This window comes from Jatropha curcas, chromosome 9 (assembly GCF_041381405.1).
Source record: "Jatropha curcas cultivar XTBG-Jc1 chromosome 9, XTBG_Jcur_1.0, whole genome shotgun sequence".
NCBI lineage: Eukaryota > Viridiplantae > Streptophyta > Magnoliopsida > Malpighiales > Euphorbiaceae > Jatropha > Jatropha curcas.
In genome coordinates this window covers 19,160,900-19,182,921 of record NC_143159.1, presented here as the reverse complement: position 1 = coordinate 19,182,921, position 22,022 = coordinate 19,160,900, and the positions used below count along the sequence as shown (strand labels likewise).

Below are 22,022 nucleotides of genomic sequence, written 5' to 3'. Positions count from 1 at the left end.
TTCCTTATAATGTCTTGTTTCCTTCTAAACTTCTATTCCCCATTGAACCTCGTATTTTTGGTTGTACTTGTTTTGTTCGTGATGTTCGTCCACAGGTTTCCAAATTAGATCCAAAGTCCCTTCGTTGTGTTTTCCTTGGGTATTCTCGGCGTCAAAAAGGGTATCGTTGTTTTTCTCCCGATCTTGACCGTTATCTTATTTCTGCAGATGTCACATTTTTTGAGAATACTCCATTTTTTCCTTCTTCTATATGTAAGAGTGAGGGGGAGGATGATGACCTTTTAGTCTATACTATCCGGCAAGTTCATAAGTCTCTTGCTCCTGCTCGTATTCCTGACCTTGTTCCTACTCCTACTCCAGCGTCTGCTGCTCCTATTCCCGCTCCTGCACCAACATCTACACGCCCTCGTTTTGAACAGGTTTATTCCAGGAGACCAGGAACTCTTGACTCACTTCCTCCACCTGCCGTTTCAACAGAAGATCCGGTTCTCTCCACTCAACCTGAGCCTGTGCCATCCACTCCCCAGTCAAACCTTGACCTTCCTATTGCTCTTCGAAAAGGTAAACGCCAGTGTACCTACCCTATTTCCTCTTTTGTTAGTTATGATCATCTTTCTTCTTCATCTCGTTGTTTTGTAAGTAACTTAGACTCTGTCTCTATTCCTAAAACTGTTGTCCAAGCTTTGTCCCATCCTGGTTGGTGTGCAGCAATGAAAGAGGAGATGGCTGCCTTAGATACTAATGGTACTTGGGATCTTGTGCCTCTTCCGGCAGGTAAGAAAGCTATTGGTTATAAGTGGATTTTCACCGTTAAAGTGAATCCTAATGGGACTGTTGCTCGTCTCAAAGCTCGATTAGTTGCAAAGGGCTATTCTCAGATCTATGGCCTGGATTATTCTGATACTTTTTCTCCTGTTGCCAAATTGTCTTCTGTTCGTTTATTTATTTCATTAGCAGCTACTTTTGACTAGCCTTTGCATCAGCTGGACGTTAAGAATGCCTTTCTTCATGGGGATCTTCAGGAGGAAGTTTACATGGAGCAACCACCAGGCTTTGTTGCTCAGGGGGAGTCGGGTAAAGTGTGTAAACTTCGAAAATATCTTTATGGCCTAAAACAGAGTCCTCGAGCTTGGTTTGGTAGATTTTGCAATGTGGTACATCAATTTGGCATGCAGAAGAGTACATCTGATCATTCTGTATTTTTCAGAAGCACTAAGACTGGTTTGATTCTACTTGTGGTTTATGTTGATGACATTGTTATTACAGGTAGTGATTCAGCCGGCATTGCATCACTCAAGTCATTTCTCCAGACCCAGTTCCAGACAAAAGACTTAGGATTGTTGAAGTATTTTTTGGGTATTGAAGTATCCAGGTGTAAGAGAGGCATCTTCTTATCTCAAAGGAAGTATGTCCTTGACTTACTGAAGGAAACTGGAAAGTTGGGTGCCAAGCCATGCAGTGCTCCAATGACTCCAAATTTGCAACTTTCAATTGGTGGTGAGCTATTTGATGGTCCTGAGATGTATAGACGGTTAGTGGGCAAATTGAATTATCTTACCGTAACACGTCCAGATATTGCTTACTCTGTGAGCGTCTTGAGCCAGTTTATGTCTTCTCCCACTGTTATCCATTGGGAAGCTTTAGGACAGATTTTGTGCTACTTGAAAGGTAATCCAGGTCGTGGCCAGCTTTACAATAATCATAGGCATTTGAACATTGAATGTTTTTCAGATGCGGATTGGGCAGGTTCGAAGGTTGATAGAAGATCAACTTCAGGATATTGTGTTTTTGTAGGTGGAAACTTGATATCATGGAGGAGCCAGAAACAAAATGTAGTCTCACGATCGAGTGCTGAATCAGAATATCGAGCTATGGCACAATCTGCTTGTGAATTAATTTGGATTCCTCAGTTGTTAGAGGAAATTGGCTTCAAGTCATCCTTGCCTGCAAAGTTATGGTGTGATAATCAAGCTGCTCTTCACATTGCATCAAATCCAGTATTCTATGAACGAACAAAACATATCGAGATTGATTGTCATTTCATTCGTGAGAAGATACAACAGGGTGTTATCTCTACAGGACACGTCAAAACAAGTGAACAGTTAGGGGATATCTTTACAAAAGCTCTAAACGAACCCCGGGTTGACTATCTTTGTAACAAGTTAGGCATGATTAATATCTATGCTCCAACTTGAGGGGGACTGTTAAGGATTAGTTGTAAATAGAACTCTATTAGGAGTTAGATTCCTATCAGGTTTATAGTATCTTGTATGTGTATATATATGTGTCCCTATTGATGAATCAAAGATAGAAAAAATATTTTTCCCATTAAATTTACAATACTTAACATTCATACTTAACATTCAAGTAAGAGAAAAGTTTTTCTCAGAGTTTCACTTGGAAAGGGGTTATCAGGTTTGGTAAAAAGGGAAAACTGAGCCCTAAATACATTGGCCCTTATAAGATTCTCGAAAGAATTGGCCCCTTGGCATATAAATTGGGATTGCCTCCAGAATTAGCTCAAATCCATGATTTATTCCATGCAAGCATGCTCAAAAAGTATCGATCAGACCCATCACATATGTTACAGACTTAGGATATTCGGGTGTCTGATAATTTGAGTTATGATGAAGAACCAATTGCTATTATTAGTTATCGAACTAAACAATTGAGAAACAAGGAAATATCATTAGCAAAGGTCCTTTGGAAAAACCATTCCGAAAAAGAAGCTACATGGTAAACAGAACAACAAATGATGCGAAATTACCTCCACTTATTTCCTCAGTCAGGTAAAAATTTCGAGGACGAAATTTCTTATGAGGGGAAGAATTGTAACATCCTGGACCTGAAATAATATATCATGATCATGCATCTAAATTTATGAACATGACATATGTGACATGAATGTATGCACTCATGTAATTGCAATTATTCTGTGATCAAAATTAGGCATTGATATGCCTAAACATGACTATACACATAAACCCCTGATAAGAATGTGAGTATGCAGATGCATGAGTCTGATAAGCTCTGAACTTGAGAAGTTTGACATCTTTTCTTAGAGACAGAGGGTGCATATATGTCCTTTAGGCCTCTTAGTAGACCCATATGTGGTGATTATGAATAAATTAACTCAAGTCAGAATAGTGAGACTGTTATAGAAATTTATGCCTGTTTTGGTTATTAAATTAATTAAAATTGCCTTAATATGTTAGTAAGAGATTGTTAATCACAAAATTATAAGTTAATTAAAGTAAAAAAATTTTTATGGAGAATAATTAGAAGAAGGTTAAATGTGCTCAAGTTACAGCGATGAGAAGCTAGCACATGAAGCATCTCAATTAGTGTCTTGATAAGGTACTTAATGATTTTGTGTTAAATCATCTAAGGTGTGTAACTAAGGTCTAAATGAGATTCATTCAGTGTTAATGGAGGATTACGAACTTGATTAGCATAAAAGAAAGTTATAATAACAAATATGGAGAAAAACATAAATAAGCAAAAATTTAAGGAGTTAGGAGGAAGTAAGCAGTCATGTGACTTGCACATGACTTATTAGCTTATAAGAATACTTACTACTTAACATAAATCAAAGAACAAAAGAAAAAAGGAAAACAGAGAGAGGAGACTGACGCGTAAGAAGAGAAAAAGAAGGAGAAGAACTTAAGAGCTTAAGAATACTTACTATTTGCATGATATGGAGAAGTTTGGGCTAGGGTTTTAAAGAGAGAATTTGAAAGGGGAGATTGATTTTGATGAAGATAGGTGATATAAACATGATTTTAAGTTGTTAATTAGTTAGTATTGATTGAACAATCAATGAATTGAACTTTAGTTTGATTGAATTGAGAAAATCATACCTAAGGCTAAGGATGGAGGTTCTGCCAACTCGAGATAATCATGGAAATGATCATTTTGAAGGGAAAATCATACCTGAGGCTAAGGATGGAGGTTCGGCCAACAAGAGATGATCATTTCATTTGAATTGATGAGTTTAATTAGTTAATTAAGCATTCAAATGATGTTATTAAGTGTTGGTTTGGAAAGAATTGTGTTTAAATTAAGATTAACACACTTGTATGGTTATGGAAGTTTAAGGAGCTTAAGAGATATTCATTATTTGGTGTAGTCTTTGATGAATTTTAATGATGTTAATTGATGAATAGTTGATTGAGTTGAGATTATAGGATTGTTAGGTAAGTGTTGAAAAATATATGAAATTTTTCGGGAGTTCAAAATCCAAAGAGAAATAAAAATGTTAAGCATTTAAGTCATGCACACTAAATATTTGATTAAATGCTTAAATGATCATTGAGGTCCTTACTTATTTATACAGGTAAAAAGGCCTTAGAAGGAAGTGAAGGAGGAGGCTCTTCCAAGCCTTGTAACCGCTGCACTATATACTGTGAGTAAAAGCATCTAATGTTTATTTGTGTATAATGAATGAATGCTTTTAATATCTATCATGGCACATGCTATATTTGATACCTTGCTATGATAAGAACATGTTTCTTATCCTGGAAAAAGGTGAGCTAAGCAAAAAAGGTATGTATTATCTTGAGGCTGATGAGCGTAACTTGTGAATGTAAATCTGTCAAACTCTACATATGAGATATAAAGGAAATTATGACTTTCAGTACCAACTCGTGAATCTGATATACTATCTTGAGCTGCGTGCTCATAAATCTGTTATTTGGAGCTGCATGCTCATAAATCTGTTATTTGGAGCTATATGCTCAAAATTTGAATTTAGAACTACGTACTCAAAGTATCTGATCTGAAAGCTGGCCAACTGAATCTGATATCTGATACCGGAGGCGAGTTTGGTTTGACAATTCATAACATAAGTGACCTGACAATCATCTGCTTTATACTTCTGAAATATACTTCTATGGTATCATATTTGTGATGACCTATATTTTTATCAATAAGAATGATGAGATATCTGCATAGTGTTATTGTGAATGATTTGATGAATGGCTATTATTATCTAATAATGGGTGATGCCGGCATTGATGGCCCGAGGAGTTTGAGATGTATGGATCATTGGAGTGTACTGTGTGCTTTAATGGAGATGCTTGGTATTTATTATTTAATCATAATTATCTATGATGGTTTTTACTTATGGAGTAGCATCTCATATAAAATGCTAATGTTTTTCCAGACTTTGGCTAGGAGGCACTAGCAGTCAAATTTCCTTATGTTCAAACAGACAAAAATGGAACCAAGGTCGGGATCAGTTGTGTCTGCATATGTCACTCCTTAGTTTCGTAAATATGTTTTGTAGGAGTTTAAAACTCCTTAACGTCCATCATGTATTAAGTAAATCTTAAATTATGTTTGGTCATGTATATACTTATATATGACTGATGTGAAAAATAAGAAATTTTCTTATACTGGTTTTCACTGTTTAACACATGGCGTGACTTATACTTCTATTATTGGATCTTTATGATATGTTATGTAGCATCTCAAAACTATTTATCTTTGGATACATGGTGTTAAGTGTTAGAAAATGAATGTAAGACTTTCTTTAATTAAATAATACAATCTCCATTTAAATATAAACATATTTCATGGATACTACGATAGAACCAATAAGATTCATAGCGATGCTAACACTATCAATTGAGATATTTGACATTGAAGCAATCCTCAAATCTCTCACCAGTGACCACCATCTATCACGTGCATATGATAAAATCAATGCGCTAAGCAATAATGCTTAGTGTTGCTTCATACCCGTATAGCATAATGAGGATTCACACACAATAATCCAACAAACATAATAACATAGTTCAATCAAGACAGTTCAAGCTATTCAAAAGCATACATCATATTAACTTTCCAAATAATTTCCAACCAACAAATTCATCATTCATGACTCATAACCACATTTTTATCATACTTGCAAGTATAACATAAGGATTCATGTCTTATATAATCATATGCATGTTCTATTTTAGTCATACTTAATTCAAGTATTTAAATCATATTTTACATCTCTTCATGTTTTCTTAAAATATAAATCTCATTCTTAAATATTTACTAATTCCTTAATAATCAACACGATATGGTTCTTTGTTTATACTTCTTAAGCACTTAATAATCAATCAAGACATATTTCATAATTTTTCAAAATAAGCAGTTTTTACAACAAATCAAGAAAATCATAAAAAGACAAATATAATTTATTTACTCAATTTAAGCATACTTCCAATTAAACCATATTATTTAATGCTTTATTTAACAAAATCATATTCTTCATTTAATGTCATGGTATTTCACATAAACAAACATAATTCATAAAGCAAGACACTTCTTAAACATAATTAATATTCATAAAATATTTACTTATTTAGGCCTCTAGAATACGTAGAAGAATCAAATAACAAATAGAGGAACTTATACTTACACTTATACAAGGCTCAAAAGCCTTAATATACCCATAGGAGCTTGTCAGCTCAAACATAATATAAGTCACCCATGTGCCTAGATCCAGAATTATATACATTGGATCTCCAAAATGCCAGTATTGCAAAACATGATATGCGATGTTGCACCCCTATACTACTAACGATATAACCAAGTAAACTGTGACATTAAAATTAGTTTCTTAAATCAATTCATTACTCATAACAAGTCAAAATCTCATATTTAAATTTCATGGATCAAATCATATGAATATTTCCATCATGAATCATTATTTCATTTCTTTCATGAAACTCACTTAATCAAACCATATATAAAATTCTCATATCATTCATTTTTTAATATTCTTTACTCATAATCATTCTTGAGCCTGGTTGTGAGGGAAACCTAGGATCAACCAAAATAGGTTATATGCACTGAAGTGGCGTGCTGAGAGCCTCTTCTGGCACAAGCCACTATGTGTGGCATGCACCATAAGTAAGTGGCTCACGCCACTTCACTGTAGACATGTCCCTATGGCTTTATTTCACTCTATGGCCTACCTGATCTGGGAGAGTGCTTAGCGCCACTATGTGTGGCACACGCCAATTCTCCTGTGGCACTAGGCACTTCGTTTCAAGAGTCCAGAACATTAATAATTAATAAAACGGACCCGATTCGGAGATCCAATGGCAAAGCATCAGACTTTTTTTACCTGAGTTATTTTTTTGTCCTCAGATGGATTCAATAACATCAATAAATAATATTCTGAGTAGTGATGGGTGTATTTGTTCATCATTCATGATGAACATTAAAATCTTGAACTTTAATCTTGTATTAATCTTTAAATTAGTTACTTTTAATTCAATGTTATTTATTTTAACCATTTTTTTATATTTTGTCCTTTAAGTTTATGCTCTTTTACTAATGGTCTTATGATTACTGTTGTACTAACACATTATTCATTAATCCTTGAACATAAGCATGCATCATTTAATCATTTGTTGAATGAATGAATGTTATATGGATTCTGTGCTGGATTTATGTTTCTGTTTATATTACATGTGTTGTGTTTGTGTTGTATGGATGATTCTTTATTGTTTTAGTTTTAGTTTTAATTAGGATTTGGGAAATCTTGAGAGAGTCAAAGGTAGATTGTATTCTAAGAGATTGGTTGTATTCTTTTCTCCTCCCTCCCTTTCTTGTGGATGCTTTAATTTATGTTTTTATGTGTTTTACTAATTTGCATGATTGACATGATTTCAAAATTTCACTAAAAAAAAAATGTTTTACATCTCAATTCTAGTTAATATTATTATTAAATCATTGTGAATTAATGGACAATGAGGAAGGCAGTTTAATCGGGCTATATGGGTGTCTAACACCCTCCCAATATTGTACCTAACTATCGAATCTTTGATTTAAAATCAAGTTAGTCAATTTCAAAGAATCGACTAATTCTAGAATTTTTCCTAAAGAGGGTGTCGACTCCAAAATTAAAAACTCTTACCAATGTAAGAGATCTTCTTACAATCCCTTTTCAAAATGATTGCCATTTCTAAGGATTAATAAATGGTTTTAATAAAGAGAAAACCACTTTATTAAATAAAATCAACCAATCTCGTTCTATTCGACGACGATTTTCCTTTTGTGGAAAAGAAGGAAAAACTCAATCTCCTCAATTCGTATTATTGCTTATTTGTAATTAATTAAGGGGATTTGAGAAATTTGGAGGGTTACTGGGTAGATTGTATTTTAGGGATGGGGTTGTACTCTTTTCTCCTCTTCCCCCTTCCTTGGATGGTATAATTTATGTTTTATGTATGAGATTATATGCATGATTGCCATGGTTTCCTAAAATTGTATTAAAACTCATTTTACACCTCAATTTAAGTTAATCTTATTATTAATCATTATGAATTAATGGATAAAAAGGAGGCCGGTTTAACCAGGTAGTCCCGGTGTCTAATACCTTCCTAATACCGTACCTAACTCCCTTATCCAGTCTCTGGTTTAAAACTGAGTTAATCGATTCCAAATAATCGATTGGCTTGAGAATTTTCCCTAAAGAGGCGGCGACTCGAAAATAAAACTCCTATCAATGTAAGAGACATTTTTTTCCGAGGATCAATGAATGGGTCTAATAAAGAAAACTGTTTTTCTTAAATAAAATCAACCAAGACCATTCAATTTTTCTTTAAACAAAAATAAGAGAACCTTACCTCAAAATCGTAAACTTCAACAACAATAAAAAATGACATAAAAAGAGTTTACAGAGATGAAAATCATAGCTTCATGCAAAATAAAACTAAAAATCGTCACAGGTACACTTTGTGATAGAAAATGAACATGTATGGGGCTTTCGAGTGCGAAACTAGAGTGACTGAAGAGTTCCAAAGCTTCCTTCACTTTCAGTTGAAAACAACACTGCGATTCAAAAATCACTTCAAAGACATCATTAACGATAGATAAGCAACTTCAAATCGATTCTTCCTCAATGTCAAGATGGATTCTTTGAGTAGGAAACTGTAAAGACACCAACCGCCACTATCTTTCCCTCCCCTCTTTCGTTTTGTGTCTTTTTTCTAATTGTAAAAAGGTTATTTAGGTCATTTTAAGTTCAATTAATGAGAAAAATGGGTCTTTTTTTGGACAAAAGTGCAACTTGGTTTAACGGGTTAAAATACAGGAATATTTAGTATATTTCTAGAAATATGAGGGTACGCTAGTTAATATAAGCAAAACTAATGGATAAAATCATAATTTTTTCTTAATGTAATTTCCCAATTAATTACTTAATTTGGTCCTTAATCATCCTTAATTAATCAATATTTCATCAAATTTATTTCATAACTCCTCCAAGCTTAGGAAAATATTGCCAATTCCTTGGAAAATGTCTCAAAACAGTCTATACAATTTGGAAAATATCCAATTAGCCCACAAGTGGTTCAATTTGCAGAATTAAGGCATAAATCAATTTTTTAATTAAAAAAATATCAAAATAAATAGCATTAATCACCAATATCAATTAATAAATCACAAATCAAAATAGCACACAACATAAATTTAAATGGCATGCATGGCTCGCTGTAGCACAAATTACACACCAAATCTTCACCAAATCATTCAATAATCAACATATAATATTATTCCAACATATTAATCAAGATATCAAGTAAAAATAAATAAAATATACACATGAACAAGGGGAGTCAGCAGCTCCCTTGTTCGGTCATGGCTTAAAATTTTCATGAACACAAAATCATTCTAAAGCACAAATCATATTATATACTCATCAAGCATCAATTTTTATAAATTAAACTCATGTTTTATATCATCAAAAAGTTCATCAAGTAAGATTAATATCTGAATGTCTAAATAGGTTTCATAAATACAAACCTCAAAACATTATGCTTTAACCACCTCTTTTCCCTTATTCTTGGACGTAAAAAAGAAAAATCTAAAATAAATACATAGACTTATTAAAATGAAATTTAAATACATGAATAACATTAATAAATGCATTAGAACTTATCTGTAGCCTTAAATTGAAAAATCATTAAGATTTTAGATGAGAGAGGAAGATGTAGAATAGATTTTAGTCAAAGAAAGCTTACCAAAATAATAGAAACTCAAGTTTAGATGAAAGAAACCATCTCCTTATCATAGGTATGCATATATTCTTGCTTGAGCTGGAGATTTTGTGTGTGTTATGAAGAAAGTGGAAAAGAGAAAGAGGGAGAGAGAGATGGGTGGCTATGATTTCCAAGGAAGAAGATGAATAGTGTTGCAAATTTTTTAGGTTAAGTTTTAGATAGTTTTTGCTGTTTTGATCTTTTCTCCAAATGAATAAGTGGAGATTACATCTTAAAATCTCACCCAAGGGCTTACGGTGGTAATTTGTCTTTATGTACAGACAATTTGACTTGGTCAAGTAGTCTTACAAATGGAGGGCTAAGATTGTCTTAGGTTCCTTTCATCCCAAAGCTAGAATTAGACATTGTACCAATTCTAACTACACACAATACAAACTATATATTTACACATGTCATGCCATAATATTAATTATCTACACATTATTTAATTTTACTAAAATAATTTATGACGTCATAATTCATCTATATGGGCACAAATCATATTGGATCAACTAATTCATTATAAATCATATTTAAATCATAATCAATCATACCAAAGCATATTCAAACTCTAAAATAAATAATTTAATGCATGAAATGACATGACGTAAAAGATGTGATATGCCAAGATGAATATTAATAGTGGTTTAATTAGTTGAGATTATAATAGGCTAAACCATTCCTAATACCCCAAACCATATGAGTTGTTACAATTGCACCCCAAAATGAACTTAATCCTCAGATACCCCAATTTCAAACGTACGTCACAATTACACCCTAATTATAAAATAAGTCAAAATTGAGATTAAAAAATAATAAATGTGGGCCCCACATGAGTTAGCTAACCCAATATAAATTTAGCTACAGTAAAACGCAGTGTTTAAAGCAGCTGAGAATTTTTTTTTCCTTTACAAACCAAATAGGCTATTCTCTTCCTCCACCCTGTGCAAACAAATAGATAGATTTCGAATTGTTCAAGTAAAATTCAAATCAAATCAGGGCAAAAAAAAAAGAGAATATATATAATTAAGTGAAGCTTCATACCTTGATTTTATAAAGGAAAAAAAAATAGCATTGGAAAATAAAAACACTTTAACATTCAAAAGTGACTGTGATCTGTGTAATAGGCCACAAAAAACATATTTATAGATAGAACTAAGAGATCTCTTGATGTCATATATATATATATATCTCAAGGATCTACACAATAAAGAAAAAGAAATTAAAAGGAGAAAATAAATAGTCAAATTTAGAAAGGTCAATGAATATTGGGTGGTTAAGCAACTTCGTACTTACCATAAACCGCTCCATCTCATCGCTGACATACATCATAACAGGATCCTCAAGAATCGGCTTGGTTCCACTAGTGCATCAGTAATCACCGAAAGGACTACTTCTATTTTATAAGATCGAAGCCACACTTAATCGGGTTCGAGTTTTACAAGATTCAAACCCACTTGGTGCCCATCCAAGCAGTTGCTCTCTCTTGGCTTTCCTTGATCCCCTCAAGCCACTTCCCTCCTCCACCTCTATCTCCTCGCCGATGCTGTTAGTAATCATCTATAATATTTTTTTCATTCAGCTGATTATTAACTCAGCTTGATAATGTTAAAACTATGCGTTTTAAGTTAGCTAACTCACCCAGGACCTACATTTATTATTTTTTAATCTCGACTTTGACCAATTTTATAATTAGGGTGTAATTTGTGACATAAGTTTAAAATTGGGGTGTTTGGGAGGTTAAGTTCATTTTGGGGTGCAATTATAATAACTCTCAAAGTTTAGGGTGTTGGTAATGGTTTACCCAATTATAATATGAACTTGACCAACTAGATATCCTAATAAAAAAAAAGCACTAATTTAATTTAATTGGACTTTAGGTTTGGAATACAACCCTTTCAATTTGGGAGTGAATTGGTTATACAATGATTAGATGTCTTGTGTTAGAATTTTCATAAATCAGTCATCAAAAATATGAAATGAAATACAAATACCCTAGAATATTTTTGTTGGTTAAATAATCAATAGCTACTGTAGCTTGAGGCGTGTTTAAAAACACTGTCCTTTAAGACAATTCACCCACACAGGATGTATCCCACATGATTTAATAAGCTCTTCTAAAATCAATAGGAAGTAGGAGCAGCAGAAAATATAATAACCCAACTGAAGAAAAAAGAGGAAAGAACGAGAACTGTAGAAGAAGAAAGAAGAAAGAACGAGAACTGTAATGCTTTCATCTTTTCCAAAGACTATATAACGGGGTATTTATAGAAACGTATCAAACGGTTAATAAATAAAACATTGAGGAAAATCAAAAAAATAAAAAATAAACGTTGAGGAAAATCAAGGACATAAAAAATATGCTTTTAAAAAGTCAAAATAGGACTAGCATAGATAAGCTGTAAGATGTAAAATATTTGCTTAGACTGGGTCTCACATTCAACTTGTGCAAGGCCCGAGGGGGGGGGGGATACCCTATAAGAAACTAATTACAAACTAAAGAAAAGTGATATACATATCTAATGTGGGACAATGTCCCTCTTGAAAATACATTTGTGCGTCCCCTCCCAAGCGCCATTGAAAAGATCCGAAAGGACGAAATCTAACCAAACGGGCCAATTGGGCGATTTTTCACAGAATTGGTAGGAACTCCTTATGTTTCCTTTTTATTTGATTATGGCTCAGTTTAGCGCCTATGTGTGTCGGATTGGCTCTTTGGAGCACTTTAACAGGTGTGTAATGTGTTTAGAGTCGCCACCTTAATTTGTTTTTGTTTTCGGGGAATGATTTAGGAAAGAAGCTCGTGATCGACTCCAATTTAGTTTGCCATAATGGATAAAATGCACTAGCCTTAAAACATTAGGTTTCGGGACTAGGTTTTTAGCTTCTTTCTGTATGAATCTCGTGGTTTGGGGTTTAATCAAGAAATCAAAATAGTGTTTTACATGAATGTCATTTTATCGATGTATGATCATACTAATAATGCATGGCAATTATAGACAAACATTAAAGCATAAATAATTGAAAAAGTATGTAATTTGGAGGAGAGCCTAACCCTAGCCTCGTTTATCAAGGATTCTGTGCAACACATTCCTCTAGACCCTGACCAGTTAGTTTGGACAGGGGCCTGCTACTTAGGCTGAAATCCATAGGTATTCCTTCGTACCTCGTTTGTATGAGGATCAGGGTAGCACAAGTTCTACCATCGATTATGATGGTAGGGTTTTAACGTGCCATTCTTAGAGTGAGCTTATAGGGTGTCGAACGGACCGGGCTTAAGGTGCCGAATGGACTAGGCTTTTGCTTGAAAACTAGTTTTGTACAATTTTACCGGATGGACCATGCTTAAAGCATATTATATGCCAACGGATCGAGCTTAATTGACAAAGTTGAGTTTAGATATATACCCTAGGGTGTGTCACACGACCTGATCGGAGCTCCATGTTTGTAAAACAACCAAGGAGGTCGAGTCTTTCTCCAAATAGCAAGGGTAAGGCACGAGGAACCACAATTAGTCTTACAATATCATATTATTTTTAGTTATGGTCTAAGGAAGACCAAAGTGTGAGTGAAAGTCGAAATGCTTAAGACGCGCTTGATCAAGCAACAAGAGGTGCTTAAAATGAGGGGAGAGTGCTGAACTTATATGTTATTGAAGCTCCTTTTCGATACCGAGCATGTCAGCACCAGTACTGGTGAGGGCTGCATAGAGGGAGTAAGTTGATTCTCATAGGCAGGTGATAGGTAATAGAACTGGGTAGGTCAGTACCAATCAGGGTAAATCACTGTCCTGCCCTTATGGCTTATTTTATGGGTTTTCAAGCTTCTGGGAGTCCATTCGAGGCCCAAACGATGTCCGATTCGAGCTGATTCTCGCGTCGTTAGATCCATAGCAGAATTTCACAGAGCCTGGTGCTGAAATCATGGTCAACAACATTATAGTTTTACAACAATCCCTCACATATTTCAAAAGGACTATTCAAAGGTAATTGATGGGTTCTCTTTCTCGCATTCGGGTATGATGCATCGATTTTAGTATATTTAATACTACAAACTAGAACTAGAAAAATGAGAATGACCTACAGAATATTTAGTGAAACTTTATGTTTCTATAAACCAAATATTCATTTTATAAGTCAAAGAATTCTCATTAATCATATTATACCTCTTACAATTCTGTTGTTCAATGCAGTTGTGCGCCAATAAGCCATGCGCGAGCCTAGTTATTCATGAGTGCTCTAGAGATTTTACCATTAATCTCATATGAAATGGAATAAGATCAAGAGTTTTACTCACCCTTACTCTTTGCACTATCTACACCATAGGAGGGACATAATCTAATAGTGCTTAACAAATCAACTAATGACTTGTTATTACCCATATGAACCTAATTCATGGGATCAACAATAACATAAGCTGAGTTGCCATCGTTGTTGATTCCTTAAATTGGTTGTAGTCCCATTCCCCTTGATGTTTCATTTATTAATTTCCTTCCTAGTCGTTTTGTTAGAGGATTGGCCAAATGCACTTCTGACTTCACAAAGTCAACTGATATAATTCTATCTCTTTGCAGTTGCTTGACCACATTATCTCTTAGATGAATATGTCTATTCTTACAATTAAAGGTCTTATTCTTTGCAATTGCTATTGCTGCTTGACAATCATAATATATAGACACAAAATGTGTTGGTTTTTTTTTCCAATGAAATATTTGCCAAGTTTTTTAACCACTCAACCTTATTACTAGTCAACTCTAGAGCAATACACTCTGACCCATGGTGGAATTAGCAATAATTATTTGTTTGGCTGATTTCCAAGAAATTGCACCTGAGGGTGGATAGCCTTTTGTGAATGACTAAAAGGAAAAATGGGCTTGGTTTATTTTAATTTCTAAAATTTTTTTTCTCTTATTAGACTCATTTTAACATCTTCAGATAGGCGACCTTATTTTAAAAAGGGGATTTTTGTAAAGATAGCTCTTACTTTGGTAAGAACTTTATGTTGGGAGTCTCCACCTCTTTGGGGAAAAATTCACGAACTAGTCATTTTTCAAAGAAATGACTAATTTGGTTTTAACCAGAGACTGGGTAAGAGAGTTAAGTACGGTCATGCGAAGGTGTTAGGCACTTGGACCGCCTGGTTGGAAAACAGCCTCCTTCATTGTCCATTCATTCACAATTTTATTAATACGATTAACTCTAATTAAGGTTAAAAAAAAGAGTTTTAGTGCAATTTTGAAACATAGATAATCATGAACAATAACAATTAAGTAAAGTATAAATCATAATCAAGCAAAGAAAGGGGAAGGAGAAAAGAGTTACAACCCATAGCCTACTTTACAATCTACTCATTAACCCATTAAAATATCCTAAACCAAATAATATTACAAATAAGTGACTTATAGAATCCATTATGGACCCTTACATCAAGCTTGATAAAAAGTAATGAATCAATCACATTAATAAAATAAGGAATCAAGCATTAATCACAGACATTTAGAATCAATAATAGGCAACATTAACATAAAAGAATCAAGAATGAATGTTGACAAGATTAATGAACAATGGTTAGCTCATTAAATAAAGGACAACATAATAGTAAAGGTGCATGAAAGTAAATAACTTTGAAATTTAAAAGGCAGAAATGTAAATGGCAATAAAGTAAATGACAGAAAGATAAAGGGATTAATTTTTCACGTAGAATGACATTTAGGTTGAAGAATATGAAGTTCATCATGAATAATGAACAACTATGATTAATAGTACCTAAATCTCGTTCTTTATTTGTTATTTAGGCCATAATAAGTCATTTACATGATACAAAGCAAGATTGCTTAGTGCTTGACTTGAATGGAACTCTAAATCAGAGTTGCTTTATCTATTTTTATCTATTAAGTTCCTAAAATGAAGGTCCGTGCGCCACACGTAGTGGCGTGTCGACCTTTCCCTGATCAAGAAACCTAGAATAAATTTACAAGGCCATCTGACTAAGCCATAATGGCATGCACCACACATAGTGGTTTGATGCCAAGGACTCGTGGCGCGTGCCACTACTAACACAGTCAGAGGCTATTGGTTGATCATGAGTTTTCCTCACAACCAATATAAAGTAAGTGTTTTTAATACACCAAAAAGAGAAAAAGATGAAGGAAAAGGGTTAGGACTCTCAGGAGTTTCCTAATTTTGAAGAAAATCCAAAGATTTTGTGGAAAGTGATTTAAGAAACCCAAAAGCCATGATTTTTGTTGAATAGTCCGAGTTTTAGTTAAGTGAGCGCATTATGGGTGGTCTTTGATTACAAAGTTCAGGGAATTTTTTACTAAAATGAGTAAATAAACTTCAAGATCCAAGTTAGAATCCATAACATTTAACTTATAATCAGGAGTGAGTAGAGAAAGTGCAAGAGTTTCCCTCTTGTAATCCAAAAACCTATTTTTTCCATCTTTTAATCCATTGTCTTATTTATAGGCAAATGGGGAGATAAGGTGGCCTTTTTCTAGGGCTTAGGTGGTAAGTGCCACTGGTGGGCCCTAAAAATAGGCCAGACCTATTTTTACCAAATCACTCAAGGACTAGTAACTAATATTACCAAAATGCAAGGATGAGTTAGTTAATTTGGTCAAATGTCACGGACTAAATAATATTTTTCTCTTATTTGGATTGTGTGTATATCTGCTCAATCTACATACATCATATGCTATATCAGGTCGAGAAAATTTCATTAAGTGCATCAAACTTCCAATAATATGTGCATAATTAGATTGAGCAACAGGTTCACCTCTATTTTTCTTTAATTGAGAGTTTGCATCATAAGGAGTGCTACTGGTGTAACATCATAAAGTCCAAACTTCCTAAGAAGATTCTCAACATAATTCTCTTATGCTAGCCAAATACTATCACCTTTCTTTATTATTTTAACTCCCAAAATTGACTTGTTTTACCCATATCTTTCATTTCAAACTTTGAAGCAAGAAAACCTTTTGTTTTATGTACTAATTCAAGTTTACTATTAAAAATAAGTATATCACCTAAATATAAGCATATAATCACACAATCACTTCCAACTAATTTTGTATAAACACATTTATCCACTTCAATTGAAGTAAAACCATCTCCAATTAAAACTTGATCAAATTTCTCATGCCACTAGTTAGGAGCTTGTTTTAAACTATAAAGAGATTTTAGAAGTTTAAAAAATTTATTTTCTTGGCCAAAAATCTCAAAGCTCTTAGGTTGTTCCATATAAATTTCTTTTTTTAAGTCACCATTTAGGAAGGTTGTTTTCACATCCATTTGATGAATTGTAGATTGAAGTCAGAGCTATCAAATTTTGAATTGATGAAATTCTAGTAACAGGAGCAAAAGTGTCAAATAATCTATATTTTGCTTTTGAGAAAAACCCTATGCAACAAATCCAGCTTTAAATTTGTCTATAGAACCATTAGGATTAAATTTCTTTTTAAAAATCTATTTACAACCAATTGGTTTTGCTCCTGGAGGTAAATCAACTAATTTCTAAGTTATATTTTATAAAATAGAATCAAGCTCTACTTTAATATAAAGAAATTGCTTCTGAATAACTTAAAGAATCATTATTAATAAAGTAAGTATAAAAGTCATTTCCAAAAGAATTTTTGATTCTTGGCCTTTTACTTCTTCTCAAAATCTCATTCTCATATTCATGAGTGTTTTGAACAGTAGGCGCATGAGAAATATGATCAATTTTTAAAAGAAAAATATGCTTAAAAAATTCTACATATAGTATTACATATAGTGTTACATATAGTATTACAATTAATCACATCACTTTTCAAAACAAAAAATTTGTAACTAGCATTATGATCAGCATACCCAATGAACATGCAATAAGAGGATTTAGAATCTATTTTCTTTTCTTAAGTTTAGGTAGCATCACTTTAGCCAGGCATCCCTACATTTTCAAATATTTCAGGTTAGGAGGATATACTTTCCATAATTCGTAAGGTATCTTATGAAATTTCTTATAAGGTATCCTATTTTGTAAATGACATGCAGATAAGATAGCTTCCCCCCAAAGATTTTGTGGTGCATTACAACTAACAAGCATGCAATTCATTATATCTGTTAATGTTCTATTTTCTCTTTCAGCTACACCATTTGATTGAGGTGAGTAAGGAGAAGTAATCTCGTGAAATATTCCTTCTTTTTTCACAAAATCATTAAGAAGAATAAATTCACCACCTCTATCAGACCTAACTCTTTTAATCTTTCTATTAAGTTGATTTTCTACTTGAGTTTTATATTTAAGAAACATACCAAAAGCTTCATCTTTATTTCTAAGCAAATAGACTTTACTATATCTTGAAAAATCATCTATAAAAGTGACATTTTATCTTTTGCCACCTCTAGTCATAGTTTGTTTTAAATTTCCTAAATCAATATGAATTAAACTTGATAATTTTGATTCTTTAAAAATTCAAAAACATGATTTTTGGTTTGCTTGGATTCAGCACATATTTCACACTTATTTAAACATAACATATTAGAACCAGAAATTATACTTAGTTTTTGCATTATTTTGATATAAAAAAAATTCAAATGTCCTAACCTAGCATGCCACAAGTCAATAGAATCAACCAGGTAAGCAGAATAAGTAGCAATTTCATTAACTTCGAAAATATTAAGTACAAATAATTCATTATTACAATACCCTTTTCGCACAAAAGTACTATTCTTGGTTAATGCAGCATTATCAAATTCAAAAGCAACTTTCACACTAACCTTTCCCAAAAGAATAATAGAAACCAGATTAGTTCTGATATTAGGAACATGAAGCCCCTCATTCAAAGTCAAAGTTTTTGCAAATGTGAGTTTAAGCAGGACTTTGCCTTTTCCAAAGACTTGATTAGTTCGTGAGTCACTAAGATAGACTATTTTTTCTTCTTCCTCAACTAGAGTATGGGATACAAATGCATTTTTATTTGCACAAATGTGCCTAGTGGTACCAGAATCTATCCCTCACTCTTTCACATCGGCAATATGTCAACTTAAGAAATGACCATAACAATCATTTCATCTGTTTCAACCAAATTTGCTTTTGGCGTAGAAGGATTGTCATTTCTTCCAATTCACTTTCTACATTGGACTGCATGATGGCCTTGTTTGTCAAACACAAAACAATTTCCTTTCTTTCTGAAATTATTAGATTTAGGTTTGAAGTAAGGTTGTGTTCTCATACCTTTTATTTATCTTGTGAGACTTGCCTTGCACTAAATTAGCATTGATGGAAATTTCCTTCCCTTTGGTAGCTTTGAACTCATTCCTATTAGTGTCTTCAATTATAACATATGTGATAAAGTTGGCCAGTGAAAGCTATTTGTGCTTATGCTTAAGTTGTTGCTTGTAGTCACTCTAAGAATGGGGAAGTTTTCAATGAGCAAAACAGCCACAAACTCTTCTTGCAAGTTTATATTTTCTGATTTGAGGTCTTCCAATAGTTTATGGTATTCATTAATTTGAGCTTTGATGTCTTTGTCTTTAACCATCTCCCACTTGTAATACTGGCCAATAATGAATTTTTGCTTTCTAACATCTTCAGTAGTGTGCGTGTAATAATTGATTCCCAAATTTCCTTCGCATCCTTATAAGCACAGTGGACATCAAATAGTTTACTAGAGAGAGTGTTGATAACAATGTGCCTACAAACCTTATTAGCATGAATCTATATATCAAACTGCTTAGAGTAGATGTCAGAAGGTTTCGGGTCTTAAGTGCAAATGCCACTTCATGCATGTCCAGTACGGAGAAGACTCGTTCCTGCCACCTCTTGAAATTTAGCTCCATTGAAAACTTCAATTTTTGAGATGTTAGGGAATGGCTTTGAAAACGATACAACAAGAAGGAAAGCAATAAGGCCAGCAACACCATTATCAACATCAGGAGCAGCAATAGAGCAACCTGAACAACAGAGGAGCCAGCAACAGTAACCATAATTATCCTAAAGATTATTGGTTAAATTAAAAATAACTATTGTAGCTTGAGCTGTGTTTAAAGACATCGCCCTTTAGGATAATTTGCCCACACAGCATATATCCCCCAGGATTAAACAAGCTCTTCTAAAATCAATAGGAAGCAAGAGCAGCAGAAAATATAATAACCTAGTAGAAGAAGAAAGAAGAAAGAACGAGAACAAGCTCAAAAAAGAAAAAGAAAGAATGAGAACTATAATGCTTTCATATTTTCCAAAGACTGTATAGTGGGGTATTTATAGCAACATATCAAATGGTTAATAAAAAATAGTGGGGCTGAATATCTAGAGCAGTAAATAAAACGTTAAGGAAAATCATGAAAATAAAAAAGTAAACATTGAACAACAGAGAAACTAGCAACAACCATAATTATCCTAATGATTGTTGGTTAAATAATAAATAGTTATTGTAGCTTGAGGTGTGTTAAGACACCAACCTTTAGGATAATTCTCCCACACAGGATGTAACGCCCCATTTGAATTCATTCATGAAACGTCTCATACTTAAACCAAAGTACTTAACATTGGAAATTTCCCCCTATGATTAAACAAGCTCTTCTAAAATCAATAGGAAGTAGAAGTAGCATAAAATATAATAACCCAGCAGAAGAAGAAAGTAGAAAGAATGAGAACAGCAGAAGAAGAAAGAATAAAGAATGAGAACAACAGAAGAAGAAAGAAGAAAGAACAAGAACTATAATGCTATCATATTTTCCAAAGACTGTATAGTGGGGTGCTTATAGCAACATATCAAACAGTTAATAAAAAATAGTGGGGCTAAATATCCGGAGCAATAAATAAAATGTTGAGGAAAATTAGGAAAATAAAAGATAAACATTGAGAAAAATCTGGGAAATCAAAAATAAAGTTTTGACAAGTCAAAATAGGACTATTGTAGATAAGTTGTAAAATTTAATTCAATTTCACAAAAAATTAATTGAGATGCAAAATTTTTGCTTGAAATGGGCCTCACATTTAACTTGCATATAGGGTAGATCCACTTAACTCAGGTTTGTGGACTGACTCTAATGCACGTGAGCCCATCCCTTTACTTTGCTCTTTACTAGCCTAATAAAGAGAGTTCAATTATAAAGTAAAGAAAAGTGTTATACATATCTGATGTCGAACAATATCCTTTTTGAAATACATTATAGTTTTACAACAACTTTTGCTCTTGATAAACACTAAAGTAGTTGTTTGATCTATTGCTTGTCTTTTAATTGTGATTTGTTAAAGTTTCTCACAAACATCAATCTGGTTTAGAATGTTTAGGGTTATTTTATAAATTTAATTTTGTGATCAATTAATTAGTTTAGAGTTCTGTAATTATTGCTTCTTTTAGAGACAAACTGGGATCACTCACTCGATATTACAATTACCTTGTATACTTTTGAGCATCGTCCAATTTAAAGGAATCATATTGTGACTATTGAGTGGGGATCACTAATTATTGATGCTGATCCAAAAATCAAGTCCAAAATGAAATCACGAATAGGTAGAGCTTGGAAGAAATTAGATTATAGAAATAGTGCCAAGAAGGCCACTTAGACTAAAACCCATAAATTGTATATATTGCCCATACATATGATATTTGTTATGAAATATAGAAAATGGAGAGAATATAAAGAAATGGAGTGGAGAGAATATAGAGAGAGTATTTCTTATTCATTAGAAAAGTTATATCTACATAGAAAATGTACCTCTATTTATAGGTAAAAGATACATCCCAAAAGTCATAACCATAGATTACAAAGGATATAAACATACATTTGAAAGGACCATAGCCTTACATTCTAAAGGAAATAACTATATATTTCAAAAGACAAAACTTATGGAGATGATAACTAAATGGATATCTATATAATCATAATATTTATAACTCTCCCCCTTGGATATTCATTACAAAACATGTCTCATTAACCTTATTAAGAAAACAACTTGTAAGAAAAAATCTTGGTGAAGGAAGAAGAA

The 22,022-nt window shown here is 33.1% G+C and overlaps 1 long non-coding RNA gene across 1 annotated transcript; it reads right to left on the bottom strand.

The window, feature by feature from the left end:
• Positions 1-8,611: 8,611 nt before the first annotated feature.
• Positions 8,612-10,272, bottom strand: LOC119369974 (uncharacterized). Its single transcript, XR_005177525.2, has 3 exons — positions 10,029-10,272; positions 9,811-9,871; positions 8,612-8,838 (listed from the first exon to the last, which is right to left on the bottom strand). It is a non-coding gene; the product is annotated as an uncharacterized LOC119369974 (long non-coding RNA).
• Between the last annotated feature and the right edge of the window lie 11,750 nt (positions 10,273-22,022).